We start from the raw sequence: 14602 nt of genomic DNA, 5'->3' as shown, positions 1-14602 counted from the left end.
GCAGGCCTATTCACTATTTGCTGAAAATAGTCGACTACATCCTAACAACAATGCTATGACATTACTGAGAGCCTTAAGTAACAGATTAAGACATAGCCATTACAAGTTTAGTGACAGTAAGGTTATAACACAGGCTCTGCACAAAAGGGTTAAGAGTAAAAATAAAAGCAAAAGTGAAGCAGATTTATCAAGCCATTTGTCAGGGCAAAATATTTGCCAAAACATTTTACCCCCTTGACAATGTCCAGGACCTGAACTTCATATCAATTCATATCATTACATTGGAACAGCATACCATAAATGGTCATAAATGAACATAAATGAACATTTGAGAGTTGATTTAAGGATACTTCAATAGGGTATTTTTAGGGTGTGCTGCAATCCAGAGTCTGGTGTGGTAGTTTGACTCTGGAGTGTCGGGAGCTATAAATAAAAACTTCAAAAAGTGTTTCAGTGGTGACTATACTCCAATAACCATCATCTCTACTCCTCCTCTACTGTAGTCCTCCTGAAGAAAGCCAGAGTGGGGCCATCTCATCCCATCCCATCTCATCTCATCTCTGCCTGTCTTTTGACGCTCGACTATGGCCACGGCCAGACCTGCATTATCCTCCATCTCACTGGCTTCCTATTGCAGCCACTGATCAAAGGAATGAAAGGAAATGAAAGATAGCGCGAGCGGAACTCATTTCTCCGCCAGGAGAGAGCGAGAGAGAGCGAGAGAGAGAGAGAGAGAGCGAGAGAGAGAGAGAGAGAGAGAGAGAGAGAGAGAGAGAGAGAGAGAGAGAGAGAGAGAGAGAAAGGCATCGGTGGGATCTGCGAGAGCCAATCGTGTGTGGTGAATAACAAAAGGCGCGGCCTTGCCCCAAAAGAGAGGCGCACAATACTGTGGTATTGATCAGCGGATCTATTCCATTGGCGGCAGATGGTGATGGAAGGTGGAGCGTGGGGCTGGTGGTTGGATGAAGGTGGAGCGTGGGGCTGGTGTTTGGTGGTTGGCGGGTGGAGGGGCAACGTCGCTTGGGAGGAGGAGGGGTGTGTACGGTGGGAGGCGGGGAAGGGTGATCCATTTAGTGGGATTGAATGGGCCACTCGTGAATGACAACGGCTCTCCAAGAGAAGTGGCTGCTCCTCGATGCAAACCTCAGAGGTGACTCCAAAGAGGACAGACTGAAGAGGATGTATGAAGTCACTCACGGGTGGTTGGGAAACATATGACAAGGGGAGGCGAATGATGGAACAAGACTTCAGGAGATCAGCATGAAATAGACAAATAGCTTTTGGTCAGCCGGTCAGCCGTTGCCACTACAGTTCAATTGTATGCAGGGAAACACACCAAAAGTAGGCCAATTGTGCAGAATGCAATGGCATTATAATGAATATAAAAAATAACACCTTTGACAAAGAGGTTATAACTTTAAAAGATCCCTGTTAGTATCTTATCTTATATTGTGTAAAATGATGTATATAAAATGTGTAAGAACACATAGCATTATGCACCGTTACACTTAAATGCACTTTTATACCTGTAAATAGTGTAAATAGGCCAACATAAGCTTGCTAATATCTACATTATCTACCTTACTAAAGGACTAAAGGGAAAAAGGCATTACAGAAAAATATGGATACAGTAGTCTTTTCAAAAGAAAGAGCAAAACAATTATACTGCACAGCGTCTTCCAAGCACTGGCAACCAGCAAAGCACTCCAGGCGATGTACAGTAAGGAATCAAAGGCTTACATAACATCCATTTCAGCAGCAGCACCCGGCGACTACTGGATAACTGCAGGGTATCTCTCTCGCTTTTTTTTCAGCAGTGCTATTGCCCTGATGTGCGGGACAGTATTATGTTATCTAAACATAGCCCACACAGGCCAGTTAAACACTGTTGCGTCTTTGCAGCCTTTGTGGTCTGCACTTGAGTTCAGTAAAAAAAAAAAAATGGAGTTGATATGCCACATTCAGTGGGGGGGCGCTTGAATGAAGGAACCAGGGACTGACTGTAAAAGAGGTAAGAAAGGGAAAGGCAACACAGTACAATTCAGAGAGAGGTATCTCAATGTAATGGTCGTGCCCGTTTCGTGTGAACCCATCTGGCAACTTTTGTTTGCCAAATAATAACACGCAAGGTATTGGAATAAACTATGTCATGCTCATAAATCATCATAAATCATGTCATACTTTCAACAAAAAGACAACAGTATTTTTAAGAAAACTGGGGCTCTGTGGGGCTACACTCAGCCACTCGACCCCCAATGAAATTGGCTTTGGATTGACGGTTCGAACAAAGGCCTGTGCTATTGCATCAGCCGCTTCTGATCATGACACAAGCGTCCAGTTCTGCACGTTTCATCATTATCTGAGGGATAATGGGATAGGATATTATTGGCCTGTTTCGATCCACTGTGACATCAGATTCAAAAGGATGTACTTTCAAAATAATTGAATTGAATTGAATTTGATTTGTGTGCGTGTGTGTGTGTGTGTGTGTGTGTGTGTGTGTGTGTGTGTGTACACACGCACCCGCGCGTGTGCTTGTGCCTGTGCCTGTGCCTTATGCTTGTGCTTGTGCTTGTGCTTGTGCTTGTGCGTGTGCGTGTGTGTATGTGTGTGTGTGTGTCTGCATGTGTGTGTTCACAAAAGTCTGCATGAATATGTGTGTGTGGAGAGAGAGAGAAAGAGAGAGAGAGAGAAAGAGAGAGAGAGAGAGAGAGAGTGAGAGAGGGAGAGAGAGAGAGAGTGAGAGAGGGAGAGAGAGAGAGAGCCTACGTGTGTGTGTGTGTGTGTGTGTGTGTGTGTGTGTGTGTGTGTGTGTGATCAGGGGCTTGACTGGTTAAAACCTTTACCAGAGCTAGCCTGTTCCGGCCCTTAATGAGTTAGGAAAGCAGGGCTTGAAGGTAGAAAAAAAATCAATGGACAAAGATGGAATCCTGGACTTGGAGCGCACAGTAGCCAACAGGGTGTGGAGAACTGTGATCTAACAGCTCCGAAAGACATCATTTAAATCTCCATTTCTCAGGCAAGCAGCTTCAGTTGCTCCTTAAATAGGAAGGCCTCACATCCAGAATATCAAACTCCAAAGTATGCACATACAGTATATATACACAGACGGGTGCAAGAGTGAGTACACACACACACACACGCACGCACGCACACACCCACACAAAAATGCAAGCACACAAATGCACACACAATATCACTGAAGACTTCCTCATACAACAGAGTCCTGCTCTTGAACTGGGCAGCTCAGACATTGCCATGCAGCCAGTCCTGCATCACTTATTCATGTGACTGGATGGGCGTAAATTATGTCAAGCCGCTCTTCCCGCAGGGGGAGGCCGGGGACTCCTCCATCTTTCTCTTATAATCACTATGTGGTATTTTCAGACAAAAAAAATCCTTCAGGGCCTATTATGAACAAGCTATGACTTTGGGAGGGCTGAACGAAAAAGTTGAATGCTGCCTGTTTTAAGAAAGCATGCATTTTTAAGTGGGTTTGCTTGCAGAATATCTATTGGTGTGTATTTTGAGCAGCCGCAAATCATACATTGACTTCAAGCTGAGAATATTCACCGATTGCAATGCTTTAATGAAATGGCTGATTTCAAGACCATGCAAAAACACTGCTGCTTGAGTAAGAACGATAGACATCCTAGTGTAGTATCTGTGCTTATAGATCAGGTTGTTTGACATGATTCCTTCTCCTCAGTCCACATCTTCTGTTACACTGACACAGACAGAGAGAGAGAGAGAGAGAGAGAGAGAGAGAGAGAGAGAGAGAGAGAGAGAGAGAGAGAGAGAGAGAGAGAGAGAGAGAGAGAGAGAGAGAGCAGCTGTGATCCCCCACCTCAACACTTCCTTCTTCTGTCAAAGAGCTGTGATTGAAGAATGACCATTGACAAACTGACGTATTGGGTGCTTGAAAAGAGGATGCGTGCGTGCGTGTGGGGGCGAGAGAGAGAGAGAGGGGGGGGGTTGGTCTAGGGAGAGAGAGAGGGAGAATGGGAGGGGTATGTGATGTGTTGTGGTGTGTGGGGGGGCGAGAGAGAGAGGGGGGGGTTGGTCTAGGGAGAGAGAGAGAGGGAGGGAGAGAGAGAGGGAGAGAGAGAGGGAGAGAGAGAGGAGAGGGGGTAGGTAGGGAGAGAGAGAGAGGGAGGGAGAGAGAGAGGGAGAGAGAGAGAGAGAGAGAGAGAGAGAGAGGGAGAGAGAGAGAGAGAGAGAGAGAGAGAGAGAGAGAGAGAGAGAGAGAGGAGAGGGGGTAGGTAGGGAGAGAGAGGGAGGATGGGAAGGCTATGTAATGTGTTGTGGTGTGTGGGTCCGGCTGCAGGGCCTCATGTGCTGCTATGAGACTGAGTCAATATCTAATTCCCATTCATTAATGGCACACATGGGCTGTAGCCGCAATCTGATTGGGGAGAAGGAAAAGGCTAACAATTAAGGCAGAGGCTCCTAGAATTGGAACTATAGGACCTATTTAAAAACTAATGAATAATCCAGTAGCAATGTCTGAAAATGTTTTGCATTTCAATATTGTTCAAGTGGTTGTGATGTTAACTGTTAGGGTTTAATTACATGTACTTGTACTTGGGCATGTTAACTAACACAGGAAATAAACGGTGATAAAATAACAGCAAATAAGATACACAAAAAACATACATTTTAAACTAATCATGGCTTAAAGGCTTTTTAGGCACATTTCATACGAGTTGTCTGAAAATCGTCTGGCTTCAATCGTTGCCTTTCTGCCAAGCCATGTCAATAACTAAGAAGCTAGCCACACGCGTAAAAATGTCATTTTACCTCAGGGTTTAACCCTGAGACAATGACTGACATTTCACACATGAGCAGTTGAAGTGTGTTGTGTAATTTTCAGGCAAAATGCAGATATACGCTCAGTATTTTAAATGATTATTATTAGAGGGCATTTAAGGCCACCTCTGTGATGTCTACGTGATGTTGGTGTGGTGTGTGTGTAGCATTTGTGGTGTGTAAAAGACTGGAAGAGCATAAAACGCATTACCAGAATCTACATACCTAATAAAAAAAATCTACAAAAACCCAAAAACATTACTAGGGTCCTTTCTTGTTGTGTTTCACTAAAGCTGCATCTTACCGAGCTTTGACATTTCCCCTGCCCTGTGTTTATTCTGAGGAGCCTTGGAGATGTGACTCCTCCATAGATGAAAGCTCAGCCTGCCATGAAGATCTGCATCTGAAGACAGGCTTCTGGAAATGCTCTGGGGCCTTGCTGTAACAGTGAGTATATCAACCCCGTTGAAAAGACCCTGGCAGTACACATGATATGATCATATAAATTACGGAACGAGTTAAATACAGAACAAAACGTAGAGTCAGGCCCATGACTGCAATGAACCATAGCCATGAGGCACAGATTTAAGGTACAGTAGGCCTATATGAAAGTCACATTATTATTATTAGTAGGCTATTATATTATTATATTTTTTGGGGGGGGGGGGGATTTTTGTCCTTTATTATGATAGTGCAGTGATGAGTTGGACAGGAAGTGAGTAGGGAGCGAGAGACGGGGAAGGGTTGGCAAAGGACCCGGAATGGAACCCGGAGTCAGCCACGTAGCAGGCAAGTGCCCTACCATTAGCGCCACTGTAGGGCCATATTATTATCCTTTCATTATACTGCCATAAATTACTACTACAATTCTACAAACTCAAGTATAGGCTACCCCACCACCCTCTGGAACAGTTTACTTCCCATCATATACCAAGCCCTCACACTAGCTACGGTCAATAAGCACCATCCTGCCCCTTTGCCCCCAACCCCTACACCCCCCTTGTAAAGCAACCTTGGGTTCCATGTAAGGTGCTAAAACCAAGTTATATTATCGTTATTATTATTATTATTATAACTATGATGCTATTTATGTAACTATACATTGCAAAATTCAACCTAATTTGATTCGGCTAGAATGTCAAATGTACAAATTTGCATGACAAACCACTGCATTTAAGCTTAGGGGGCTTCAGAAGTCATCCGGAGCCAATTACTGTGTTGTCCATCAAGTGAATGAGTGCGATGCCCTTGGATCGCGTGGCTGAAGACGGACAAACAGCTTGACCTGCTGTCCAATGAGCAGCTCCAGCAGGATGGGCCATGGAACCAACTAATGAAGATTCATTAGTGCATGCAGACAGAGAGCTGAACTGGTGTCTCTAATGTGTGTGCGTGTGCGTGGGTGTGTGCGGGCACATTTGTGTGTATTTTGGTAACACAGCAACAAAGGAGAGAAGAATATTTGAGCATAAAATGTGCATGTGTGTGTGTGCGTGTGTGTGTGTGTTTGTGTGTGTGCGCGCATGTGTGTATGTATGTGTGTGTGTGTGTGTCTTTGCTGGACAACCAACCATTAAAACACACCCATGTAACAGTAAGGTGACGTCACCTGTATTCCCAGCCTTGCTCATGCTGGTTCATTATTAAAAGCTAAAAATGCGGCTGTTGGTTAAAGCACCCAAACCATAAACACGTGGACCCTGGATGGCTGCCAGCCAGGGGGGCATATCCTCTCAAATATCACTCTCCTTTCATTTCCTGTCATCTCCCATACTGTCCTATCTGATTAAACACAACAGAAACAGAGAGACAAACATAAATGATCAAAGACAAGCCGGTTGGACTACTCTGGCTGAGACACTCACCGTATAGTAGGCTATGCTTTGCGATACCAGAAGGCTAACATCTTTATTATATTAACTACAGTAAGACGTCATTTGGAAATCAGTAATAGTACATAAGAGTAGAAACAGCCTTAAGAGATTTAAGGCTGTGAGAAGGAAGAGCAGGGGGTATGGAGAGAGGAGGAGGAGAGAGAGAAAAAAAAGAAATACTGGAGTGGAAATAAAGCAGCACACAGCTACTTTGTTGGAAAAGTAAATTAAGTAAAATCCAAAAGTAAGTCACTAACTTTTTTTTGGTTGGTAAGCCTTTACACCATGTTGGTGCAAAGGATTAGTGGAGAGTTTTATATAGGGAATCCATTCAATGCCAGGCTGCCTACTGCATCTCCTGTTTGGAGTGGTCTTGCACAGTAAATGGTGTGGTGTTAATTCAACACTTAAAGAGTTCATTTAAGTCCAGATGATGCCAAATCAACTCTTTAAGTGTTGAATGAGCACTGCAGAATTTACTGTGTCCAGCTCATACACCATATACAGTCGGCAGAAAAAAACCCAGAGGCTTTGCCATGTTTGCAGTTTGGCCCAAATGCAGTGTGAGTGACGCCCACAGCATAATCCATCTACAGTACAACCAATCACCATCTTTTGTGGTCTCCAAGTCGCTTCTCCTTATCCGCCTCCTATCTTTGTTTTCTCTCTGCATCTCTGCAAACCAATTACGTAGGAGATATTGTAACAACAGGTGGAGTGGAGGAGTTGCGAACCTACACAAATACATCTTGAAATGTCAAGAAAGAAAGAAAGAAAGAAAGAAAGAAAGAAAGAAAGAAAGAAAGAAAGAAAGAAAGAAAGAAAGCATAATAACCAAAACAGAAAGCCAGAAGTGAGGGAATGTCAGAAAACAATTGTAAATTCAGGAGGACAAAGATATTAAACCCAGAATCACAGCGTGATAAACACTAGACACCAGAAACTTTTCCATAATACCTAAATACCTCTCTGACTCGAAACCATATCTGTCTTTCAGTGACCTAAGAGTGCTCTACCAGGTGCTTCTCTCACCTTACTACCGAACATTAATATTGTCGACGTTGATGTTCTGCCCCTGACGGTAATTTTCTATGAATATTCATTGCAGCCCTGCTTAGGATCCTGCCTAGGCTACAACTTGTCTCCTCCCCTATAACTCCATTATGCACGAACCTCCACCCCCATCCATTCCTTCTCAGTCCCGAGTGTGTGTGTGTGTGTGTGTGTGTGTGTGTGTGTGTGTGTGTGTGTGTGTGTGTGTGTGTGTGTGTGTGTGTGTGTGTGTGTGTGTGTGTGTGTGTGTGCGCGCGTGTGTGCGTGTGTTTGCGCATGTGTGTGTCTGCGTGTATGCACGTGTGCATGTCTGTGCTGTAGTATGTGTGTGTTTGTGTGTCTCTGTCTGGGTGTGTGTTGTTGGTGGTAATGACAGTAATGGAACCAGGGCCTGATCAGCCAGCACTGACCACTGAGGACCATGAAGGCAGCCTTGAGACCAGCGCTCGCAGACCCCCGGGTGAGGCAAGATTTCAGAGGCGTCAGAAATGGGGGGGTGGGCGGGCGGATGGAGGATCGACTGCCTCCCCACCCCTGGTCCCATTAATCCCCAGTGCAGAGGTTGTCAAAACAGACCAGCGGGGTGGAGGTCAGGCTCGCTGAGAAGGTCAGCCACTCATCAGGCTAATTGTTGTGCCGCGCCATGAGGTGTTGTTGGCGTCGTCGGCATGGCATCATCACCACCCAACAATGCACTGCCAGCTCCAGAATCTGGAGAGGCTTTCAACTCAAGAAAAGTGGAAGCTGCTTTGCTTCTTTGGAGATTTTACACTTGAGAGCCTGGTGAGAGCCCACGCAAGTTAGTTATGCAACTTGCCCGAGGACAAAAGTGTGCAAGCTTCCCTTTCATAATGTCTTTGAGGGCTATATATATATGAGCTGGCCACTCCACTGCCACGCACGCACGCACGCACGCACGCACGCACGCACGCACGCACGCACGCACGCACAATCTTCTGGAAAGAGCAGATAAGGCTGTCATTTACATGCCTGGAGCCTCACTCTACTCTTTAGAGAATTATCACTGTAGCATTTGGCTAGATTAGAGGAGCCTATCAAATTATTATCAGTTAGTCCAACCACAGACGGATACACCGTGGCAATGTGCCGCCTTGCCTCTACGCCGATGTGTGCTTGGCATACGATATCTTGCTGGCCACGACACACTGAAACCAAGATGAAGCCCAAGTGATCTCCTTCAGAGCTGCAACGCAGTGGATTTTTTTCAGTTTTTTGATGGAACTGCATTGGTCACTGCCAGCATGAAAAATCCAGCCCATTGCAGCTTCCATTTTCTACCGTCTTCAGATTCTTCTTAGATTTTCTCATTCGCTCCTTGCCCCACCTCAGGCAAGTCAATGACCAATTAGTAGTTACTGTCAGCAGAGGGACCAAGATTACAGTAACAAAAATATTGCGAGGGCTCGCACACCTCGAAAGTTTCTTTTCAGCAGGTGAAGCTTCTCAGAGTATCATAGTCTTCAGTTTTCAGAGGAAGAGTGCTTTACGGCTTCACCCAGGGGTGACGTTCAGGGGAGTAAAGTGTGACTGAGTCACCAGGCCCCCATGTACAGTACCCTATATAGGGGGTCTACGCACAGTCTGGTTTATGAAGATATACTATGGCTGGGGGGTCCATTGGAGCTGATTGTACACAGGGTCACAAAATTTGCTGCTACGCCCCTAGTTTCACCACTTTATTTTTTGCTTGCTAACTTTTCGGCACTAAAGCCTTCATCACTGATGTGACTTTGACAGAGGCTTAGTGCGTTAGCCAGACACAAATAAAGTGGTGACACTGTAAAGAAGCAGTGTTGCGCTCTTCCTCTGCAAAGTAACAAAAAACCCATCAAACATCTTGATAGAGAATATTTAAAGTTGGTATCAATTAGTCTCACTTTTTTCTCTTTTTCTTTTTTCCAAATAAAACTCAGAGTGGGATAAGAGTCGGCTTTCAGAAACCTCCAGCACCTGCACCTGTTATGTTGCAAGATGCAGGCGGCCAACCGTGACATAAATGACAGGGAGTATAGGGGCCTACCTCTTCCAATCAAGCCTGCAATTGTTTTGCCCACACACACACACACACACACACACACACACACACACACACACACACACACACACACACACACACACACACACACACACCAGTGTTAATTTCGTCAGCTTTTTTTTATTTAGTCTTAGTCTTAGTCACAATGACGAAAAACAATTTTAGTCTTAGTCATATTTTAGTCATTGGCTTCCCAATTTAGTCTTAGTCTTAGTCAAAATGACGAAAATCAATTTTAGTCATAGTCAAATTTTAGTCATTTTAGTCATTTTAGTCAACATTTCAAATTTTAGTCATTTTAGCCATTTTAGTCAACATTTCAAATTTTAGTCATTTTAGTCAATATTGTGGTGTAAAATTAATAACCTTCAATGGCTATCGTTATTTCAATACTAATATAGCCTATTGCAGCAAATATTCACCTTGTTACTTGGTCATTTTCCACCAAAACCCAAATCAGTCATTTCAACATCATAGAGCAAAAGAGCATCACACACACACACACACACACTTCCAGGTGCAAGCTTCTCTCTCTCTCTCTCTCTCTCTGTCTCTCTCTCTCTCTGTCTCTCTCTCTCTCTCTCTCTCTCTCTCTCTCTCTCTCTCTCTCTCTCTCTCTCTCTCTCTCTCTCTCTCTCTCTCTCTCGTGCATTAGAAGCTGCTGCATAGGCTACTATTTGATTTTGAGTTTGATCACGGAGGAAGCTACTCTTCTTCACCTGACCGCGTGACAAAGCCTGCAGATTGCCGGCAGTGGGAAGACCAGACATCCCAAGTCTGCATGAAGTCCAAGAAGTCTCCCTGATAGTGGCTTCCCGATGACCACGAGTCAGATAAAATATTGCTGATGTTAGACTATGCAAGTTAGCGGTTTTTGTTTTCAATTGGCAATGCGAGCAGAGAACGATAATGACTCGTGCGGTATGCGTGGAGGCTTAAATAGATTGTGCGAGCACACTTCGTATGCCATGCAGAAGTCCCAGGAAAAATAGTTAGGCAGGGGTACGCAGACTGGACGATAGAAAGGACATGCACATACAAATATTTAAACACGAATGCTGTTTTGTTTGTCGGGGGTGTCGAGGCTCGATAAGCATGACCCTGAAAAGAGTTTTTGGAACTTAGGAAGACGCTGCAGACGCATGGAGATGCTGTCGACTTCCTCGGGTCTTTTAGCGTTGCTCTCGACGAGAACAAGTTCAAATCTCAAAGTTTCAAATCTCAACAGTTTTAAACTCCTCAGCGATCGCCCATCCATTGATTCTTTTCAAAACTAGGCTACAGTAGCCGTGCCTCTGTTTAGACAGGCCAACTTTCCCCCTGCTGGCGCGCGCTCCCGCGGTGACTGATTTAAATCAATTCACAAATCCGACCTTCATGATTTGCTTGCGAACTGCCTACACATTTGGTTAAACAACAAATATAGCAAACATTACAAAAAAAGAACAAACAACGAACGCCGGGTTAAGACAGCCTAAGTGAAAAGGAGAATAGTGGAAGCTCGAGGAGGTTTAGAATGACAGTATCAGAGGAGGATTGGCGCGACTGTCATTACTGCAGAAACACGTCTTCGTCATGGACAAGAGGGTTGTTGAAGATGTTTCAAAATTAACACTTCCCTCAACGTCGGCTATTTTCTCTCTTTCTCTGGGAATGTTTTAGGACCTAAACTCAACTTAATGGACTCACTGAACTACTAGGCTACAGAACTACTGACTGAGCCGCCAGCTGCCAGCAGAGACAAGCCAGGCAACACAGCGTGAGCGCGCAATCACCTATGAAGTTCAAGACACTTAGGCCTATATTACAATTACAAATTACAAATTAATTATAAATAATTACATTTTTTAATGTCCATTCGTCCATGGCTTGTAAATTTCGTCTCGTCTTAGTCTCCTTGACGATTTTTTTTTTAAATTTTCGTCATATTTTTATTAGCTGGAGGCATTTTTTATTTCGTCATCGTCTCGTCATCGTCAAGGGAAAAAGGGGCGTTGACGAAATATTTTCGTCATCGTCGTGGTTGACGAAATTAACACTGACACACACACACACACACACACACACACACACAGACAGACAGACAGACAGACAGACAGACAGACAGTGACAGAGACGGAGACAGAAAGAGAAATCATATTCTCATCCACACTGTGACACTGCAGGATCTCACAGAGCTGATATAAACTGTACTATATCTTAAAAAACTGATACAAGACAGCTTTCACAAGCGGAGGGCAAGCCGAGGTCCAGATGACATCCCATGACAATCATCACAAACATAAAAAGGATGGAAAAACTGCACACATGAGCTGAATCTCATGTGTCTCTTTATTGTACCACCATGTCCACAAGCTGACTTGTTTCGGCCCTTAAAGGACCAGCTCTGACCATTTCAATATGCTGTAGTATTTCTCACGCTACCCTTGACTTGTCAGTACCCGGCGATGCTGCATTTTTCGGCTCAGCCCTTTCCGAGATCTGCGCTATTCTAATGGGGGCAGATTTTGTTTATATTTTAAAAAATCTTAACATAGGCCTACTCCAAATATTTTCCCAAAAGGTATCACTGTTTGCTAGTTGTCTGCTGATGTTGCATTACCTTTTTGATGTTATTGGGAATAAATCAAGATGTGTTTTTGAAATGTAAACAAACACCTGCCCCCATTACAATGACCAGGATCTCAGACCAGGCTGAAGAAGAAAAAAAACCTCAGGTGCTGATAAGTCCAGGGTAGTGTGATCATTATAACTGCATGTTGAAATTGACTGAAGTTGTCCTTTAAGTCATCATCAGGCACTTGTGGTTTTTCATCCTTTTTAATAGAAATAATAGAATAGAATAGAAAGCCTTTATTGTCAGTATACAAAGTATACTGAGATTTTAGCTTCCCTACGAAGTGCACAGTCCTTTATAGATGAGCATCCAGTAAGTGTGTGTTCATTGTTGTAACAGCTTTGGGGAAGAAGCTGTTCTTCATCCTATTGGTTCTGGCTGGCAATGCCTTGTAGCGCCTGCCAGAGGGCAATAGTGTGAAGAGATGAAAGCCAGGATGTGTGGGATCTTTAATGATACTCCTGGCTCTACTTACACAGCGTGAGTTGTAGATGGTGGGTATGGGAGGCAGGGGGCAGTATGATTTTTTGTGCTGTTTTGGTCACCCTCTGCAGTCTCTTCCTGTCAGCCTCAGTGCAACTTGAGTGCAGTTTGCTAACTTTCTTACTCACTCCCAAAATGAGACATGGTTAAGCGGTTATGGCAGTGGTCAAGGGTAAAGGCAGTCATGGGTCAGATTTGTATCCCAAAGGTTGCCGGTTCAACTCCCGACCCTCCAGGTTGGTGGGGGGAGTAATTAACCAGTGCTCTCCCCCATCCTCCCCCATGACTGAGGTACCCTGAGCATGGTACAGTCCCGCCGCACTGCTCCCTTGGGGCGCCATTGGGAGCTGCCCCCTTGCACGGGTGAGGTATACATTCAATTTCGTAGTGTGCAGTGAACACTTGTGTGCTGTGGAGTGCTGTGTCACAATGACAATGGGAGTTGGAGTTTCCCAATCTGGCTTTCAAAAGTTTTTGAGCGCAAGGAAGTTGAGCATGTCAATCCCTACACTTGAGGACTAATCATCACAAACTGCCTGAGGAAGCTCTACCGTAGCTCCCCTAGACCTCTGTTGGTGAACTTTTACAACTGTGCCAATAGCAATGTTCTGACTTATGGATGGTTGCCATGGTTTTGAAGCCCCATTAAGGTGGACCAGCAGGCACCCCAGCACACATGATGAAAACAGCAGGTGAAATAAAAACACTGCCACTCCTCTTACCGAGATACGTAACCTACTGTACTCCACATCTGCATCACTTGTGCTTCCTCCCAGAGTCAGACATTACATTAAGCAAACCTGGGCAATTGCCTAGGACCCGACCAAATTTGCCCTTCATAAGGGCCCCCAAATTTCACACCAGCCACAGTGAACACACCAAAAATTGGGCCTGATCTTAATTTGTCACATAGTACAGTATATCTGTAATTACTTAACATGAGACAAAACACTAACATAGCACCAAAACACCAAATTTGATGTCTCTAAATGCTTAAATGCTCTACAGAGGGTGCAAATCTAAGATCAGTCAGAGGTAAGACTGATTAAGGGTGACCCTTTTTTGTGTGCGTGTTTAAAGTATGACTTTTGAGGCCCCCATGTCTATATTTCGCCTAGGGCCCCAAAATGCATTACCTCCACCATCCTGCTCGTTACTTCTTCCCCTTAATATGTGCCAAACGTGCTTAACCATCATTTAGCTCCTACTCCCCTGAAATAACCCTGCAACCTCATTCAGAAGCTGCTTTGTACAACCCATTGCCACATATTCCACATTAGGCCTACCTGGTTTTACCCACCCAATTTAGCACTGGCGACAATCTTACAATGGCTAAATGCTTAAGTTATTTATGGGAATTTCAGGTTTATTTCAGGGAAGTGGGAGCTAAACATCCCATTTAATGTCATCTCATGGTTCTTATCCCATTCCACTTTTCATTGTGTCAATGATGCCAAACATAATTTTGTTGATCTTTGAGAAGGACAATAAAATTCTTGAATCTTGATTAGAGTACTGACCATGGTGGGCGATGATTTCAATGTTCAATGCTCTCTTACAGGCACTCAAGAGCCTCAGATGAAGCTGAAGTGAGCTTGCAGAACTAGGAAGAGCCATGCCAGGGTTGGAGAACCTGGTGGTTCGATGGGTCGTTTACGGCCTCTGAGGACACCTTTTCCGGCCCCCGATGTAATTTTAATGCAATGCAGT

Source organism: Engraulis encrasicolus, chromosome 23 (assembly GCF_034702125.1).
Source record: "Engraulis encrasicolus isolate BLACKSEA-1 chromosome 23, IST_EnEncr_1.0, whole genome shotgun sequence".
NCBI lineage: Eukaryota > Metazoa > Chordata > Actinopteri > Clupeiformes > Engraulidae > Engraulis > Engraulis encrasicolus.
This window is presented reverse-complemented; position numbering follows the sequence as displayed.